Source organism: Canis lupus, chromosome 2 (genome assembly GCF_011100685.1).
Source record: "Canis lupus familiaris isolate Mischka breed German Shepherd chromosome 2, alternate assembly UU_Cfam_GSD_1.0, whole genome shotgun sequence".
NCBI lineage: Eukaryota > Metazoa > Chordata > Mammalia > Carnivora > Canidae > Canis > Canis lupus.
The window spans coordinates 24028662-24046476 of NC_049223.1; the positions used below are offsets into that span (position 1 = coordinate 24028662).

Consider the following 17815-nt stretch of genomic DNA (forward strand, 5'->3'; position numbering starts at 1 on the left):
CTGGGGCCCTTCTTTCTGCTGGATGCCATCCCAGGTCTGGGGCACAGGCCCCTTCAGAATGGGGGCTACAGACAAACATGAGGCGAGAAGGTGCAATCATTCCCAGGCACGGCCTCTTTGCTTTTAGGAATAACCTGTCTGAAATGTTCCATCTTTGTCACTTTGTCTCTCACTCAGGCATCTCTCACTCAGAAGGGTGAGTAACCAATTCCTTTGTCTCAGCGGAGCTCGTGTGTACGTGCTGCCAAAGTGAGCACTGTCTCAATGGATCTAAATTGCTTAGAAGTGGTCATATCCGCCAATTGTGACTACCAGAGTTCATGTCATGGGGTGGTTATTTTTGTGCCAAATCCTTCGCCGAGGTGTGGGGATGCGAAGTAATGTGGGCAGGCTCACACAAAGAGTGAATACCTCACCTCACAGCACTTTGCCATTCTGCTTGCTTAAACAAGCGCCAGCGTGTGACGAGGGACCGCTGGAGCTCTGCTGAATTTTCTTTGGTTGAATTCCCTTGTGTCTACATGGTCTGAATGTCAGTGGCTAAAACACTGTTCCAGGAGAGCAGCTTGTGGTAACTGTTCTCCCAGAAATGTGATGTGTGCTTCCTACCTTGCATGATATATGACAGTTTCATTTGTTCCAAATAAATTCCTGACAGTATCCAACTCCGTGGATTGTGCAGATAAAATGCCCCTATTATGCCTCCTTTAAAAAATACTTAGGAAATGTGTACATTTTTATTTGTGTGGGAAGATGATATTGTGAAATATTAACATAATCTCCCATCTTGCAAGGACACTCAGAGTTTCACCCTTGGCACCACCCTGCTTGAGGGTATCGGGAAACAGGCCTCTGCTTTCCCAGAGCAGGGCTGCCGGGACTTTGCAAATAAATATACAGGATGCTCGGTTCAATCTGAATCACAGAAATGACCTAGAATTTTTGGCATCATTAAAAAATCTTCTGCAGGGCAGCCCGGGTGGCTCAGTGGCTTAGCGCCACCTTCGGTCCAGGGTGTGATCCTGGAGACCCAGGATCGAGTCCCATGTCGGGCTCCCTGCATGGAGCCTGCTTCCCCCTCTCTGTGTCTCTGCCTCTCTCTCTCTGTGTCTCTCATGGATAAATAAATGAAATCTTAAAAAAAAAAAAATTTGCAATTTTGGGGGACCATATACTAAAATTTGTCGTTTACCTGAAATTCAAAGGTGGCTGAGTGACTCGTATTTTCCCCGGCAACCCTACCCCAAAGGAGGGTAAAATCAAAGAACAGAAGCAACAGAGGCTTGGCTTTTAAGTTCAAAAACTGTGGTTGAGCGTAAAATAAAAAAGCCACGGAGACGACTTGCCGAGTGATTTTATTTTCTTGCATGAGAAGAAAAGAGCTCTGGCGTGGGGAAGGGGCAGAGGCTGGAGCCAGAAAAGAAAGAGGAGGGGGTGAGTGTAGGGGCTCCCCAGGGTTCTCTCTGCACGCCCGGGGGAGGGGGGGTGGTGAGGGGCCTGGAGCAGCCTGGCCTGGGAGCAGGGGTGTGGGCGTGGCTTGTGGTGGCCCCGCCCAGTCTCCGCCCCCATCCCAGAGTGCAGTGCGCGGGAGTTTCCCAGGGTTCCTCGCGGCTCCTCACGTCCGTCCCGCGCTTCAGGATGGCGTCGGCAGGTGAGTCCTTCTGCTCCTTCCTGTCCTCCCGCCCCGCAGTGTATCCGCGGCCTGTTGGTTGCATTCGTCAGCCGCCTGTGCCCTGGTGGGCGCCGTGGCCGCGGGCATGAGCCAGCCTTGCGCACCTGCGCGCCGGGATGTTGTCAGGGGAGCCACGGAACGACGCATGCGCAGTTTTCCTGGCCTCGGGGTCTCCGGCGGACACCTGGGTCGCCTGTAGTACGGAAACAGTGACGCCCGCTCCCTGGGTGGCTCGGGATGCAGTGAGCTCGCGTATACAGACGGTGCCAGCAGGGTGCAGCGCCTGGCACGCAGCAGCCCGCCCTCCCGCCTCCCTGCAGGCTCCCCGGGCAGGGAAGGGCCCCCGTGGAGCTTCCAGGTGAGAAGCCCCTGGGGGCTCTAAGTCTTGGGGATCATTGCCTCCTGGCCTGCCCTCCAGCTGCCGAGTGCAGGGCGTCAGTGTCTGAGTCAGGCTGGCCAGCGAGGCATCTGCGGAGCCGGGAGCCCTTGCCTGCCGCGGAGACCTTAAGACGGCAGGTGCAGCCCAGCAGGTGCAGCCCGGCAGGTGCAGCCCCAGCGGAGGAGCAGGTCCCGGTGCCCCGCCCCGGGCTGGGCCCAGGTCCTGGCAATCGGCGACGCTCGCACGTGTCCAGCAGGCGGCCCGGCCCGCACAGCCGCTCGCTGTGACCCCGTGGGCTTTCGGGGTCACACTGCAGCAGATGCCTGTCCTTGGCCGGGGCAGTTAGCCCGCAAGTGGAAAGTCGGCAGGAAGCCAACAAAGCCTTCACGTAGGGAGGGGCGTGATTGATGCACCTGGGTGGCTCGGTTTTCAGTCACAGGGGAGGGCAGGCAGCTTGATTGGAGGAGGTAAGACCACCTGGGCGCCTCAGCTGGGCCAGGTGGGAATAGAAGGCGTCCTCGCTCCAGGTAGGAGATGTGGTGGTGGTGGTTTTGCAGCAGTTACTTTGACATGGGCAGAAAGGAAAAATAATAAACAAATAAACAATAAATAAGTAAGTAAGTTAAGTAAGTTAGTTCTTTCTTACCAAGAAGTGTGCATGTTCAGACATTCTGGCCCCGAACGCGTCCTGGACCCCACTTCCGAGTGGAGCTCAGGGGCGTACTTCAGAAGGAATGGGATAAGGATGTGAAGGGCATGAGGGTTAGGGTGAGGATTTCTGAGTATAATAAGGACTGAGAATGCAGATGCACAGGCTTGTGAATTTAGCGGTGGAGGATTTCCCTGCAGCAGGTAGCCGTTTCCGACGTAGTTTCACGGGTGAGCGTGCAGCTTGGCAACCCTCCGGCCGGCATTCGGGGAGGGAGAAGCAACTAAAAGCTTCCCACCTGGTGGAAATCCCAGGCCTTCTGTCATCAAGTGGGGAGAGGAGGAAGGCTGAAGGAGCAAACGGGATTTTGGACGGGATGGAGCCTCGAGGTGGCAGAGCCTGGCTTTCCTGGAGTCCCCACATGGATCTCCTCTTGGGAAGGGGAGAGAGAAAACCCCGTCTGGCATCTTTGTCAGTACAGGCCCTTCTCCCTCCTGTTGATGCTCTCAGAGCATGAGCCCAGTCATTCCTGTAACTAACCCTGATGGCTACGCATTACATCTCCCAGAGCTGTTTCTGTCCCCGGCCTCCTGAGGTCAAGTCCAGGAGAGATTTGAACCTGACACGAACCCATTTAATTACCCATATCCCCTCCCAGAATGTGCTTCTACTCTTCCTGTGTCTCAAGGATACCTGCTACTGCCTTTGACCTTCTTGTCCCGCATGCCTAATGTCGTCCTTTCTTCCCCCCCTTTTTGCCAGTGCCTAGACTTTCTGTAAATGTCACACCTGATAGTTTGCTATATTTAAAGTATCTTTAAACCCGTTTTCCTTTTCTTTAGTGTGACTGCTCCTGTCTTCTCTGTTTAGCCAAACTATTACAATATCCTTGAGCCTAGGTGGTTTTGTTTTGTTTTGTTTCTAGGATTGATTTGTTTGTGAGGGAGAGTACGTGCTTGAGTGGAGGGAGGGGAGAGGGAGAGAACCCCAAGTGGACCCCATGCTGAGCATAGAGCCCGATGTGGGGCTTGATCCCACGACTCCGGGATCATGACCTGAGCTGAAACCAAGAGTTGAACCGTACCTGACTATGTCACCCAGGTGCCCCTAACTGTGTCATAATTACATACATCCCATCCGACTAGTTTGTAATCTTCCCTTAGAGAGACAGGAGCCCCAGAACACTGATGGGTTAGTTTCTGTACCAGTGTTTCCCAAAGTGTGTCTTAGAACATTGGCTCTGCTGGATGTTAATCAACATTTATAAAGTGCTCATGGTGTTATAAATACTTTGCACGTAGGTAGGCATAGTTTATTACCGTGTCCATTTTGTCGATGAAGAAAATACTAGCTGCTAAATGGCAGAGCCGTCCAGGGTTCAAACACAGGTGGTATTGTCTTCTCCATCAGGCTGCAGGTATATTGCCTCTTAGGTTAATAGGAATTATGTGATAAAATTTTTCAAGAATGAATGCCCAATTTAATAAACACTGGGTTGAACCAAGGTAAATAGGTGGATCTTTGCTGCAGAGTACAGAGACTTCTAAGGGCTCTTTGTATGTTCATGGACATTGTGCATTGGAAACAGGAGCATAGAGTTAACTGCATTCCTTACACCTTCTTGGCTACCAAAGAAGGTGTAAGGTGTATTTTTTCCCCATAGGTTATTTTGCAGGTCAATGTGGAAAATAATTTGGAAAACATTGCTTTAAGACCAGTGTTTTCAAGTTCATACCTCATTGTAATTAATAAATTATCCAAATTTTAAACTGGTCACTTGTATATGTGTGTGTTATATATTTATCACATTCTCTGTTCCCCCACCCTCAGTTTCATTTAGATATAATTGACATAGATCACTTACAAGTGAATAGCATCCTATTATATGTTGCGAAATAATGACCGGAGTCGGTTTAGTTAGCATCCGTCATTTCATTTATATATAATAAAAAGTTAAAAAAAAAAAAGAAAAAAATCTTTTCTTTGTAATGAGAACTCAGGATTTACTCTCTTAAGTTTCCTGTATATTATACAGCAGTGCTAGCTCTAGTCATCATTTTGTACATTACATCCTTAGTATTTATTTACCTTATAACTGGAAGTTTGTATCTTTTGAGCACCTTCCTCCAATTCCCCCAGTCCCTACCCCCAACCCTCCCACCTCTTCTAACCACAAATCTAGTCTCTTTTTCTATCACTTTTTGTTTTGTTTTTTTGATTCTACACATAAATGAGATCATGCAGTATTTGACTGACTGACTTCACTTAGCATAATGTCCTCAAGGTCACAAAGGGCAGGATTTCATAGTTTCTAAAAAATTATATATGCATACCACAACTTGCTTATCCATTCCTCTATCGATGGATGCTTAGGTTATTTCCATGTCTTACCCCTTATAAATAATGCTGCTGTGAACATAAGGATACAGCTATCTTTTTGAGTTAGTGTTTTCCTTTTCTTTGTATCTACAATTGACCTTTGAACAATGCAGGAGTTAGGGGTGCCAGTCCCCACCACAGTAAAAAGCCTGTATAAGTTTTGACTCCCCCCCTGCCCCAGACTTAATTACTACTAACCTGCTGACCAGAAGCCTTACTGATAACAGAAACAGTTAACATATATTTTGCATGTTATTTGCATTGTATACTGTATTTTTATAATACAGTAAGCTAGAGAACAAACGTTAAGGATATCATAAGAGAAGATATATTTACAATACTGTATGTATACTTAGCGAAAAAATTCAGATATAAGTGGCTTCATGTTGTTCAAGAGGCAACTGTATTCCCAGAGGTGGAATTACTGGATCAAAGAGTAGTTTGGCTCTGGGAAATGAACAAGGGGTAGTGGAAAAGGAGGTGGACGGGGGGTTGGGGTGACTGGGTGACCAGCCCTGAGGGGGGCACTTGACGGGATGAGCACTGGGTGATATGCTATATGTTGGCAAATTGAACTCCAATAAAAAATAAAATAAAAACAAAACAAAACAAAATCTCTAATGCCAGTATAAAATCTGAAAAAAAAAAAAAAACCCCACAAAAAAACAAAAAACAAGAGTAGTTCGGTTTTTAATTTTTTTTGGATTCTCCATGCTGTTTTCTATAGTGGCTGTACTAGTTTTCAGACCCAAGTGCTCCCAAGTACTCTGCACAAGAGTTCCCTTTGTTCCACATCCTCATTATCTGTTGTGTTTTTGATGATGGACATTCAAACAGATGTGAGGTGATATCATAGTTTTGATTTGCATTTCCCTAATGGTGGTGATGTTGAGCATCTTTTCATGTACTTCTTGGCCATTTGTATATCACCTTTGGGAAAACGTCTATTCTGTTGCCCATTTTTTTTCTTTTTACTTAAAAAGGATAGTTGAAGGATAGTTGACATATAATACTAGTTCCAGGTGTACAACGTAATGATTCAGCAATTATAAACATTATGAAATGCTTGCCACTGTCACCATATGAAGTTATTATATTATTGAATATGCACACACACACACACTACATCTTACGCTATACTTTTAATCTCCATGATATATTTATTTTATAAGTGGAAGTTTATACCTCTTAATCCCCTTTGTCCATTTTGCCTGTCTTCTCTTCTCTGTGGTAACCACCAAATTGTTCAATATGTTTATGGCTCTCTTTCTATATTTTTGTGGTTTGTTTTATAGATTCCACATAAAAAAGTGAAATCATATGGTATTTGCCAGTCTGACTGCCTTCACTTAGCCCAGTACCCTCTAGATCCATCTGTGTTGTTGTAAATGGCAAGATTTCATTCTTTTTTATGGCTGGGTAATATTCCTTTGCATATGTATACACCACATCTTCTTTATCCATTCATTTATTCATGATCACTCGGGTTCCTTCCGTATCTTGGCTATTGTAAAGAATGCTGCAGTAAACATAGGGGTGCATCTGTCTTTTCGAATTAGTGTTTACATTTTCTTTGGGTAAATACACAGAAGTGGAATTATTGGATCCTGTGGTATTTTTAATTTTTTGAGGAACTTCTATCCTGTTTTCCATAGTGATTGCACCAGTTTATATTCCCACCAACAGTACACGAAGGTTTTCTTTGCTCCACAAACCCAGCAACAATTTATTTCTTGTCTTTTTGATACTACTCATTCTTTCCTACTCATTCTTACTGGTGTCAGGAGGTATCTCATTGTTTTATATTTGCATTTCAGTTACGATGAATGATGTTGAGCATCTTTTCATGTATCTGCTGGTGATCTATATGTTTTCTTTGGGAAAATGTCTGCTCAGGTCTTCTGCCCATTTTGCAGATTTTTTTTGTTTGTTTGGCCTTGAGTTGTATAAGTTCTTTTGTATATTTTGAATATTAACCCATTGTTGGACATATCATTTACAAATACCTTCTTCCATTCAGTAGGCTACCTTTTCATTTTGTTCATGGTTTCCTACACTGTGCAAAACCTTTTTATTTTGTGATAGTCCTAATAGTTTATTTTTACTTTCATTTACCTTTTCCTTAGGACACACATATCCATAAATATGTTGCTTAGGCTGACGTCCAAGAGATGACTGGCTGTGTCTTCTTTTAGAAGTTTTATGGTTTCAGATCTCACATTTACGTCTTTAATACATTTTCAGTTTATTTTTGTGAATGGTATAAGAAAGTGGTCCATTCTTTTACATGTAGCCATCCTGTTTTCTTAACACCATTTATCAAAAAAGGTGGTCTTTTGTTCTATTGATATATCTGCCTGTTTTCATGCCAATACTATACTGTTTGGCTTACTGCTGCTTTGTAGTGTAACTTGAAACGTGGGATTGTCCTGTCTCCAGCTTTATTCTTCTTTCGCAAGATTGCTTTGGCTATTTGATGTCTTTTGTGGTTCTAAGTGAATTTTAGGATTATTTGTCCTACTTCTGTAAAAAATGCTATTGCTATTTTGATAGGGATTGCGTTGAATCTGTAGATTGCTTTGGGTAGTATGGACATTTTAATGATATCAATTCCTCCAAGCCACAAACATTGTATGTCTTTCTGTTTGAGTCATCTTCAGTTTCTTTCATTAGTGTCTTAAGTTTTCAGAGTATAGGTGTTTCACCTCCATGGTTAAGTTTATTCCTAGGTATTTAATTTTATTGGTGCAATTTTTTTTTAAGATTTAAAAAAATTATTCATGAGAGAGAGAGAGGGGCAGAGACAGAGACACAGGCAGAGGGAGAAGCAGGCTCCATGCAGGGAGCCCAACATGGGACTCGATCTTGGGATTCCAGGATCACGCCCTTGGCCAAAGGCAGGCGCTAAACCGCTGAGCCACCCGGGGATCCCCCTTATCGGTGCAATTGTAAATGGGATTGTTTTCTTAATTTCGCTTTCTGCTATTGCATTAGTAGCGTATAGGAATGCAACAATTTCTGTATATTTGGTATCCTGCAAATTTACTAAATTCATTTATTCTAATTTTTTGGTGGAGTCTTTTTTTTTTTTTAATTTTTATTTATTTATGATAGTCACAGAGAGAGAGAGAGGCAGAGACACAGGCAGAGGGAGAAGCAGGCTCCATGCACCGGGAGCCCGACGTGGGATTCGATCCCGGGACTCCAGGATCGCGCCCTGGGCCAAAGGCAGGCACCAAACCGCTGCGCCACCCAGGGATCCCTTGTGGAGTCTTTAAGGGTCTTTCTATCTAGTATGTTATCTGCAAGTAGTGACAGTTTTACTTTTTCCTTACCAATTTGGTTGCCTTTTATTTCTTGTTTGAATGCTGCAGCCAGGACTTCTAGCACTATGTCGGATAAAAGTGGTGCGAGTGGACATCCGTCTTGTTCCTGATCTTAGAGGAAGCACTTTTAGGGTTTCACCAATGAGTATATGCTATTAGCTGTGGGTTTATATTTAAAGATTTTATTTATTTATTCCAGAGAGACAGAGAGAGAAAGAGAGAGAGGCTCCATGCAGGGAGCCTGATATGGGACTCAATCCCAGGACTCCAGGATCACGCCCTGGGCCGAAGGCAGGTGCTAAACTGCTGAGCCACCCAGGGATCCCTAGCTGTGGGTTTTTATATAGTGCCTTTTATTACATTGAGATATGTTCTCTCTAAACCCACCATTGAGGGTTTTTATCAAGAATGGATGTTGAAAAAAAAAAAAAAAAAGAATGGATGTTGTAGTTTTCCAAATGCTTTTTCTATGATTTTTATCCTTTCTCTTGTTAATGTGATATATCACATTGATTTGCAAATATTGAACCACCCTTGCATCCCTGGAATAAATCTCACTTGGTGGTGAGTGATCCTTTTAATGTACATTGTTGAATACTGTGCATCTATGTTCATCAGGGATATTGGGTTGTGGTTTTCTTTTTTTGTCATGTCTTTGTCTGGTTTTGGTATTCAGAGTAATGCTGGCCTCATAGAATAAATTTGGAAGTTTTCCTTTCCATTTTATTTTATTTTATTTTATTTTATTTTATTTTATTTATTTTATTTTATTTTATTTTATTTATTTTATTTTATTTTATTTTATTTTATTTTATTTTATTTTATTTTTTGTAATAGTTTGAGAAGAGTAGGTATTAATTTTCTTTCAGCATTTGGTAGAATTCACCTCTGAAGCTATCTGGTCCTGGACTTTGGTTTGTTGGAAGGTTTTTCTTTTTTTTAAAGATTTATTTATTTATTCATGAGAGACACAGAGGCAGAGACACAGGCAGAGGGAGAAGCAGGCTTCTTGACGGGAGCCCATGTGGGACTTGATCCTGGATCCTAGGATCACGCCCTGAGCCAAAGAAAGAAGCTCAACCGCTGAGCCACCCAGATGTCCCTGTTGGGAGTTTTTTGATTACCTATTCAATGTTGTTAACTAATAATTGGTCTGTTCAGATTTTGTATTTCTTCTTGATTCAGTCTTGGAAGATTGTATGTTTGTAGGAATTTAACCATTTCTTGTAGATTGTCCAATTTGTTGGCATATCCTTTTTTTTTTTTTTTAGCATTATAACTCTTTGCTTTTTTGTGGTCAGTTGTTATTTATCTTCCTTCATTTCTGATTTGAGAAATATTTGAGTACTGTCTCATTTTTTTCTTGGTAAGTCTGGGTAAAGGTTAGGTAAAAAAAAAAAAAAGTTATTTTTCAAAGAAGCAGCTCTTGGTTTCACTGATCTTTTCCATTGTCTTCTCAGTCTCTATTTCATTAATTCCTGCTCTGATCTTTATTATTTCCTTCCTTCTACTGACTTTGGGCCTTGTTTGTTCTTTTTTTAGTTCCTTTGTAAGGTTAGATTCTTTGATATTTTTCTCGTTTCCTGGGGTGGCCTGTATCACTATAAACTTCCCTCTTAGAACTATTTTCACTGTGTCTCAAAGATTGTGGATTGTTGGTGTTTTCATGTATTTTTTAAAATTTTCTCTTGATTTTTTTTTGTTGTTGTTGACTCATTGGTTGTTAGCATGTTGTTTAGCCTTGATGTGTTTATGTTTCTTTCCATTTTTTTCTTGTAATTTATTTCTAGTTTCGTACCTTTGTGGTCAGAAAGATGCCTAATTTGGTTTCAGTCTTTTTTTTTTTTTTAAGATTTTATTTATTTGAGAGAGAAAGAATACATGCAAGCAGCAGGAAGGGGCAGAGAGAGAGGGAGAGAGAGAATCCCAAGTATACTCTGCACTGAGTGTGGAGCTTGATGTGAAGCTCAATCCCATTACACCGAAATCATGACCTGAGCCAAAACCAAGAGTTGGACACTCAACTGACTGAGCCACCCAGGTGTCTTCTTAACTGTGTTGAAACTTGTTTTGTGGCCTAGCATGTGATCTGCCATGGAGACTGTTCTATGTATACTTGGAAACAATATGTGTTCTGCTGTTTTTGGATGGAATGTTTGTTTGTATCTGTTAGTACCAGCTGGTCTAATGTGTTGTTCAAAAACATTGTCTCCTTGCTGATTTTCTGTTTGAATGATCTAGCCATTGATGTAAAGTGGGGTATTAAGTCCTCTACTATTCCTATATTACTGTCAGTTTCTTTTTATGCCTTTTAATATTTGCTTTATGTATTTAGATGCTATGTTGGATGCATATTTACAATTATTATATCCTCTTCTTGGGTTGATACTTTAATCATTATTTAATACTCCTTTTTGTCTCTTGCTAGTCTTTCATCAGAGTCTATTTTGTCTGATATAAGTATTGCTACCCTGGCTTTTTCCTGCTTCCATTTGCATGGAATGATTTTTTTTTTCCCCTTTCTTTCTTTCTTTCTTTCACTTTCAATCTGCATGTGTCTTTGGGTCTGAAGTGAGTCTCCTGTAGGCAGCATACAGATGCATCTTGTTTTTTATCCATTCAGTCAGCCTTTTTGGAGCATTTAGTCCATTTACATTTAAAGTAACTATTGATAGGTATACACTTATTTGCCATTCTTTAAATTGTTTTCTGGTTCTTTTTGTGGTTTTTCTCTGTTCTTCTCTTTCTCTCTTCCCTTGTCATTTGATGGCTTGCTTTAGTATTATGTGTGGATTCCTTTCTCTTTATTTTTTGTGTATCTACTGCAGGTTTTTGATTTTTGGTTGCCATTGAGTTCATATATAACATCCTATGTATATAGCAGTCTATATTAAGTTGATGGTCACTTAAGTTCAGATCCATTCTAAAAGCACTAAATTTTGCTCTCTGCTCTACATTTTATGTATATGATGTCATATTTTACATCTTTTTATTTTGTGTATCCCTCTACCAATTTTTATATATAAAATTGCGTTTACTGTTTTTGTGTTTTAATCTACATACTGGTTTTATAAGTAATTCACTATGTTTACAGAATGTTTGCTTTTAGCTGTGAATTTTTTTCCTTGCTTAATCTTCTTCTAATTATGACTTTTCTACTTGAAAAATTCCTAAATATGTCTTGTAAGTCTGGTTTGTCAATTTTATTAACTTTTATTTATCTAGAAAACTCTGTCTTTCCAATTCCCAATGATAGTCTTTCTGGGTAGATTTTTCTTGGTTGTAGTTTTTTGTTTTTGATTTTTTCTCTCAGCACTTTGAATGTATCATGTCATTCCCTTTTGGCTTATAAAGTTTCTGCTGAAAAAATGAGCGAATAATCTTATGGGTTTTCCTCATATGTAACTGTTTTATTTTTTCTTGCTGCTTTTAAAATTCTTTCTTTATAATTACCTTTTGTGATTTTAATTATGTGTCTTAGTATGGAACTCCTTGGGTTCATCTTGTTTGGAGCCTTTTGTGCTTCCTGGACATGAACGTCTGTTTCCTACTCCAGGTTAGGGAAGTTTTCAGGTATTATTTCTTCAAATAAATTTTCTGCCCCCTTCTTTTTTCTTCTGGGACCCTTTTAATGTGATTGTTATTAGCTTGATATTGTCACAGAGGTCCCTTAACCTATCCTAATCTTTAAAATTCCTTTTTTTTTTTTTTGCTGTTCAGCTTGGGTGCTTTCCACTATCCTGTCTTGCAGGTTGTTGATCTCTACTTCTGTCTCCTCTGATCTGTTGATTCTCTCTAGTATGTTTTTCATTTCAGTAATTGTATTCTTCAGCTCTGACTGGTTCTTTTTTTATATTATTTATGTCTTTGTTGAAATTTTCACAGAGTTCATCCACTCTTCTCTCAAGTATCTTTATGAACATTATTTTCAACCCTTTATCAGGTATTTTGCATATCTGCATTCTGTTCAGCCTCCCCCCCACCCCCACCTCATGGTTTTTGTCTTGTTCTTTGGTTTGGAACATATTCGTCTGTCTCCTCATTTTGTCTGACCCTGTGTTTTTTCCTATTTATAGGTAGGTCAGCTCCATCTTCTGGTCTTGACAGCAGTGGCCTTATGTGGGAGGTTTCAGAGTCTTCCCAAACCACTAAAACCAGGTGCTCCTGGGGTGTCCCCTGTGTGAGCTGCGTGTGCCCTCCTGTTGTGGCTGAGCTATGACTGCTGTGGGCCCACTGGTGGGTAGGATTTTTCCCCCTGTGTGGCTAGCTTACAAGCTCTGTCACACTTTCTGCAGGCATGCTAGTGGGCAGGGCTGCCCCTCTGCCTGGCTGTCTGCAGTGATCTGTCCCTATTGCTGTGGGTGTGCTGATGGGCAGTGCCTGCTCCCAGCATAGTTGTGTGAGGGATCTTGTAGCTACAGTGGGGGTACTGATGGGCAGCATTTATTTCTGGCGCACCTGGCTGAGAGTCCTGGCTGCAGCTAATGCTGGTGTGCTTGTGTGTGGGTGAGCTACCCCACTCCTCAAGGCAGGAATGAATCAGGAGTGGCTTTGGAGGCAACATATTTATCTGGGTCTGCCCACTAGGTGTTGTAGAGTGCTTTGGGCGGGGGGTATCAGTCCTGACTGAGGCTGTCTGGTGTGTGTGGTGGTGTGGGAACCACTTTGGAGGGGCACCTGACTGGGTGATTGTGTGGCAGTCCACAGGGGAATGCTGGGGCCTGGCAAGTGGTGTTAGCAAGGAGCCTGGAGAGCATGAGAACTGGCTCCTGTAAATGTCCAGCTATCTAGGATGAAGGAGGGTAAGAAAAATGGTACCTGCCAACACTTCTGTTCTTAAAGTTCTTGCAGTTCCCTTCCCCTCTGGCATGTCCTAAAATTAGTCAGTAAATCTCCTTTATGTATATAACCTATGCACTTTCCAAATTGCTACTTCTGTGCTGGGTGTACTGCTGAGTGAGACTATATACTGGTTCCTTAAGAGCAGAGACTTGGTTTCCTGTAGCCTTCCAGCTCTCCTGGAGTTAAGCCCTGTTGATTTTTAAAACTCCTGCAGTTTAAACCTACTGATTTTCAAAGTCAAATGGGGATTCAGCTTTTCAGTGTACCTCCCCAGGGTTGGGGGTATCTGAAGGGGGGCTTGATTCCCTTGCTCTTACATGCTTGTGATAACCCTTCCACTTGTGGGTAGCATGGCTGGTGTTTTGGTTCCCGACCATGTTTCGACTTCTCCTGTTCTATTCAAGGTGTATTTCTCTTTATGACCTTAGCTATGGAAGATCTGTTTTGCTGGTCTTCAGGTTGTTTTCAAAGTGAGTGGTAATGCATGTAGTTTTTGCCTCAGTGTGTCTGGGGAGCGACAAGCTCAGGGATCCTCCTATTCTGCAATCTTCCTTCTCTCTTGTCTTTTGCCCTCTTTTAAATTGGATTATTATTATTTTGTTACCGGATTGTATAAGTTACATATTTTGAATATTAAACCCTTATCAAGATACATTCTTTGCAAGTATTTATTCCTATTTTGTAGATTGTCTTTTTACTTTGTTGGTCATTTGTTTTTCTGTGCAGAAACTAAATTTAGAATTTGATGTAGTCTCATTTGTTTATTTTTTATTTTATGGCTGGTGTTTTGGGTGTCGTATTCACAATATTACCAAGATCCATATCAGGGAGCTTTTTCCTTATGTTTTTATGTAGGAATTCTATGGTTTCAGGTTTTACATTTCAGTCTTTAATCCATTTTGAGTTAATTTTTGTAAGTGGTCTAGTTTCATTTTTTTAGACCTAAATATTCAATTTTCCCAGTACCATTTATCTATCTATCTATCTATCTATCTATCTATCTATCTATCTATCTATCTATCTATCTACTTATTTATTTTTAAAGATTTTATTTATTTATTCCTGAGAAACAGAGATGTAGGCAGAGGGAGAAGCTGATGTGGGACTGAATCCCAGGACCCCAGGATCACGATCTGACACAAAAGCAGACACTCAGCCACTGAGTCACCCAGGTGACCCAGTGAAGACTTTTAATGCTATATTGAATAGGAGTGGTAGGATGAGCACCCTTCTCTTGTTCCTATATTAGAGGAAATGCTTTCAACCGCTTCACCATGTTAACTGTGGGCTTATTATATATGATGTTTATTATGTTGAATTATGTTCCTTCTGTACCTAGTTTGTTAACAGTTTTTATCATGAACAGCTGTTGAATTTTGTCAGATGCTTTTTCTGCATGTATTGAAATGATCATCTAATTTTTTTCTTTCACTCTCTTAATGTGATAAACCACATCAGTTGATTTACATATGCTGAATCATCCTCACATCTCAGGTGAAAATCCCAGTTGATCATGGTGAGTGATCCTTTTAGTGTGCTTCTGAATTCTTTCTGTTTGCTAGTATTTTATAGAGAATTTTTATATCTATATTTATCAGGGATATTGGTCTGTTGCTTTCTCTTCTGGTAGTGTCCTTTACTGGCTTTGGTATAAAAGTAATGCTGGCCTTGTAATATGCGTTTGGGAGTGTTCCCTCCTCTTATTTTTTGGAAGAGTTTGAGAAGGATTGACACCAAGTCTTTAAGTGTATGGGAAAATTTACCATCTGGTCCTGGACTTTCCTTTTTTTTTTTTTTTTTTTTTTTGAGGGGACAGATTTTTGATTATTGATACAATCTCTTTACCTAGTAAAGAGATCTGTTCAGGCTCCATATTTCTTCCTGATTCTGTCTTGATACTTTGTATATTTCTCAGAATATTCAGTTTCTTGTAAATTGTCCAGCTTGTTGGTCTATAGTTATTCATAGTAGCCTCTTATGATTCTTTGTATTTCTGTGTTATCACTCGTAATGTCTTCTTTTTCATTTCTGGTTTTGTTAATTTGGGTTCTTTCTCTTTTTTTTCTTGGTTAGTCTACCTGAGATATTGTCCATTTTGCTCATCTTTTCAAAGAACCAACTTTTACTTTTGTTAATCTTTTCTTTTGTTTTCCTGGTGTAGAGTTAGGTTGTTTATTTGGCATCATTCTTCTTGAGGTAGGTGTTTATAGGTATACCTTGGAGATATTACAGGTTTGATCCTAGGCTATCACAATAAAGTGTGTATCTCCATAAAGTTATTCAGATTCATATTTTACTTTCCCAGAGCATATAAAAATTATGTTTACACTATGCTATAGTATATTAAGTGTGCGCCAGCATTATGTTTAAAAATACAACTAGAATTTTATCTTATTATTTTAATTAAAACATACTTTATTGATGACAATGCTACCCACCATCTCAGCTTTCAGCAAGTCCTAATCTTTTTGCTGTTGGAGAGTTTTGCCTTGACATTGATGGTTGCTGACTGATCAGGGTGGTGGCTGCTAAAGGTTGGGTTGTCTGTGTCTTTCTTTTTTTTTTAAGACTTTATTCATGAGACACACACACACAGAGGGGGGGGGGGGCAGAGACACAGGCAGAGGGAGAAGCAGGCCTCCCATAAGGATCCTGATGTGGGACTTGATCCCAGATCCCAGGATCATGCCCTGAACTGAAGGCAGGTGCTTAACCACTGAACCACCCAGGTGTCCCTGTATCTCTTTTTTATTTAATTTTTAAATTTTATTAAAAATTTTAATTCCAGTGTAGGTAACATACAGTGTTATATTAGCTTCAGGTGTACAATATGGTGATTGTACAATTCCATGTATTACTCAGTGCTCATGAGGTAAGTGTACTATTAATCCATTTTACCTATTTCACCTATCCTACCATCTACCTCCCTGCCAGTAACCATCTGTTTGTTCTCTGTAGTTAGGCAGTTTTCTTAAAATAAGACAACAATGAAGTCTGCTGCATTGATGGACTTTTCCTTTCACAAATGATTTCTCCGTAGCGTGCACTACTGTTTGATAGTAGTTTTCCCCAGTGGAATTTCTTTCAAAACTGGAGTCAGTCCTTTCAAACCCTGCCACTGCTTTGTCAACTAAATTTATGTTATATTCTAAATTCTTTGTTGTCATTTCAACATTTTCATAGCATCTGCACCAGGAGTAGATTCTATCTCAAAAAACTACTTTCTTTGCTCATTCATAAGAAGCCACTCCTCATCTGTTAAAATTTTTACCATGAGATTATAGCAATTCAGTCATGCCCTCAGGCTTCTCTTCTAATTTTACTTCTTCTGCTCTTTGTACCACATCTGCAGTAACTTGCTTCACTGACATCTTGGTCCCCTCAAAGTCATCCATGTGGATTGGAATCGACTGCTTCCATATTCCTGTGAATGTTGATATTTTGAACTCTTCTTATGAATCATGAATGTTCTTAATGGCATCTAGAATGGTGAACCCTTTCTAGGAGGTTTTCAACCTCCTAGATCCATCAGAGGAATAACTAGAGTACATATTGCCTTATGAAATGTATTTCTCAAATGATAAGACTTGAAAGTTGAAGTGACTCCTTTGATCCATAGGCTGCAGAATGGCTGTTGTGTTAGCAGGCATGAAAACAACACTAATCTCATTGAACATCTCTATCAGAGCTCTTGGGTGACCAGGTGCATTTTCAATGAGAAGTCATGTTTTGAAAAAAATTTTTTTTTTCCTGAGCAGTAGGTCTCAACAATGGGCTTAGAATATTCAATAAACCATATTGTAAACAGATGTACTGTCATGCAGACTTTCTTGTTCCATTTATAGAATTTAGGCAGAGTAGATTTAACATAATTCATAAGAGCCCTATGGTTTTTGGAATGGTCAATGACCATTGGCTTCAATTTAAAGTCACAGCTGCATTAGCCTTTAACAAGAGTCAGCCTGTCCTTTAAAGCTTTCAAGCCAGACATGGACTTCTCCTCTCCAGCTATGACACACCTAATGGCATCTTCTTCTAATAGAAGCCTGTCTCATCTACACTTACAATCTATTGTTTAGTACAGGCACTTTCATTAATCATCTCAAGTAGATTTCCTGGATAACTTGCTGCAGCTTCTACATCTGCATTTGCTGCTTCACCTTGCACTTAGATGTTATGGAGATGGTGTCTTCTTTAAACTTTATGAACAAGCCGCTGCTAGCTTCATGCTTTTCTTCTGCAGCTTCCTGACCTCTCTCAGACTTCATGGAATTGAAGAGAATTTGGACCTTGCTCTGGATGAGGCTTTGTCTTGAGGGAATGTTGTGTCTTATTTGATTTTCAATCCAGACCACTAAAATTTTATATCAATGATAAGAGTGTTTTGCTTTCTTATCATTTATGTGTTCATTGGAGTAGCACTTTCAATTTTCTTCAAGAACTTTTACTTTGCATTTATAACTTGGTTAACTGTTTGGCACAAGAGAACCACATTTCAATTTATCTCTACTTTTTACATGCCTTCTTCAGCAAGTGTAATCGTTTCTAGCTTTTGTTTAAAGTGAGAG

The 17815-nt window shown here is 40.7% G+C and overlaps 1 long non-coding RNA gene across 8 annotated transcripts in view; it reads left to right on the forward strand.

Annotated features, from left to right (window-relative positions):
• The first annotated feature begins 1585 nt into the window (after window positions 1–1585).
• Window positions 1586–17815, forward strand: part of LOC111091590 — a 72224-nt gene continuing 55994 nt past the window's right edge. For all 8 annotated transcript variants that reach the window (XR_005355330.1, XR_005355332.1, XR_005355329.1 and 5 more), the window contains exon 1: window positions 1586–1651. This is a non-coding gene — a long non-coding RNA (uncharacterized LOC111091590). The remainder of the gene's footprint in view (window positions 1652–17815) is intronic.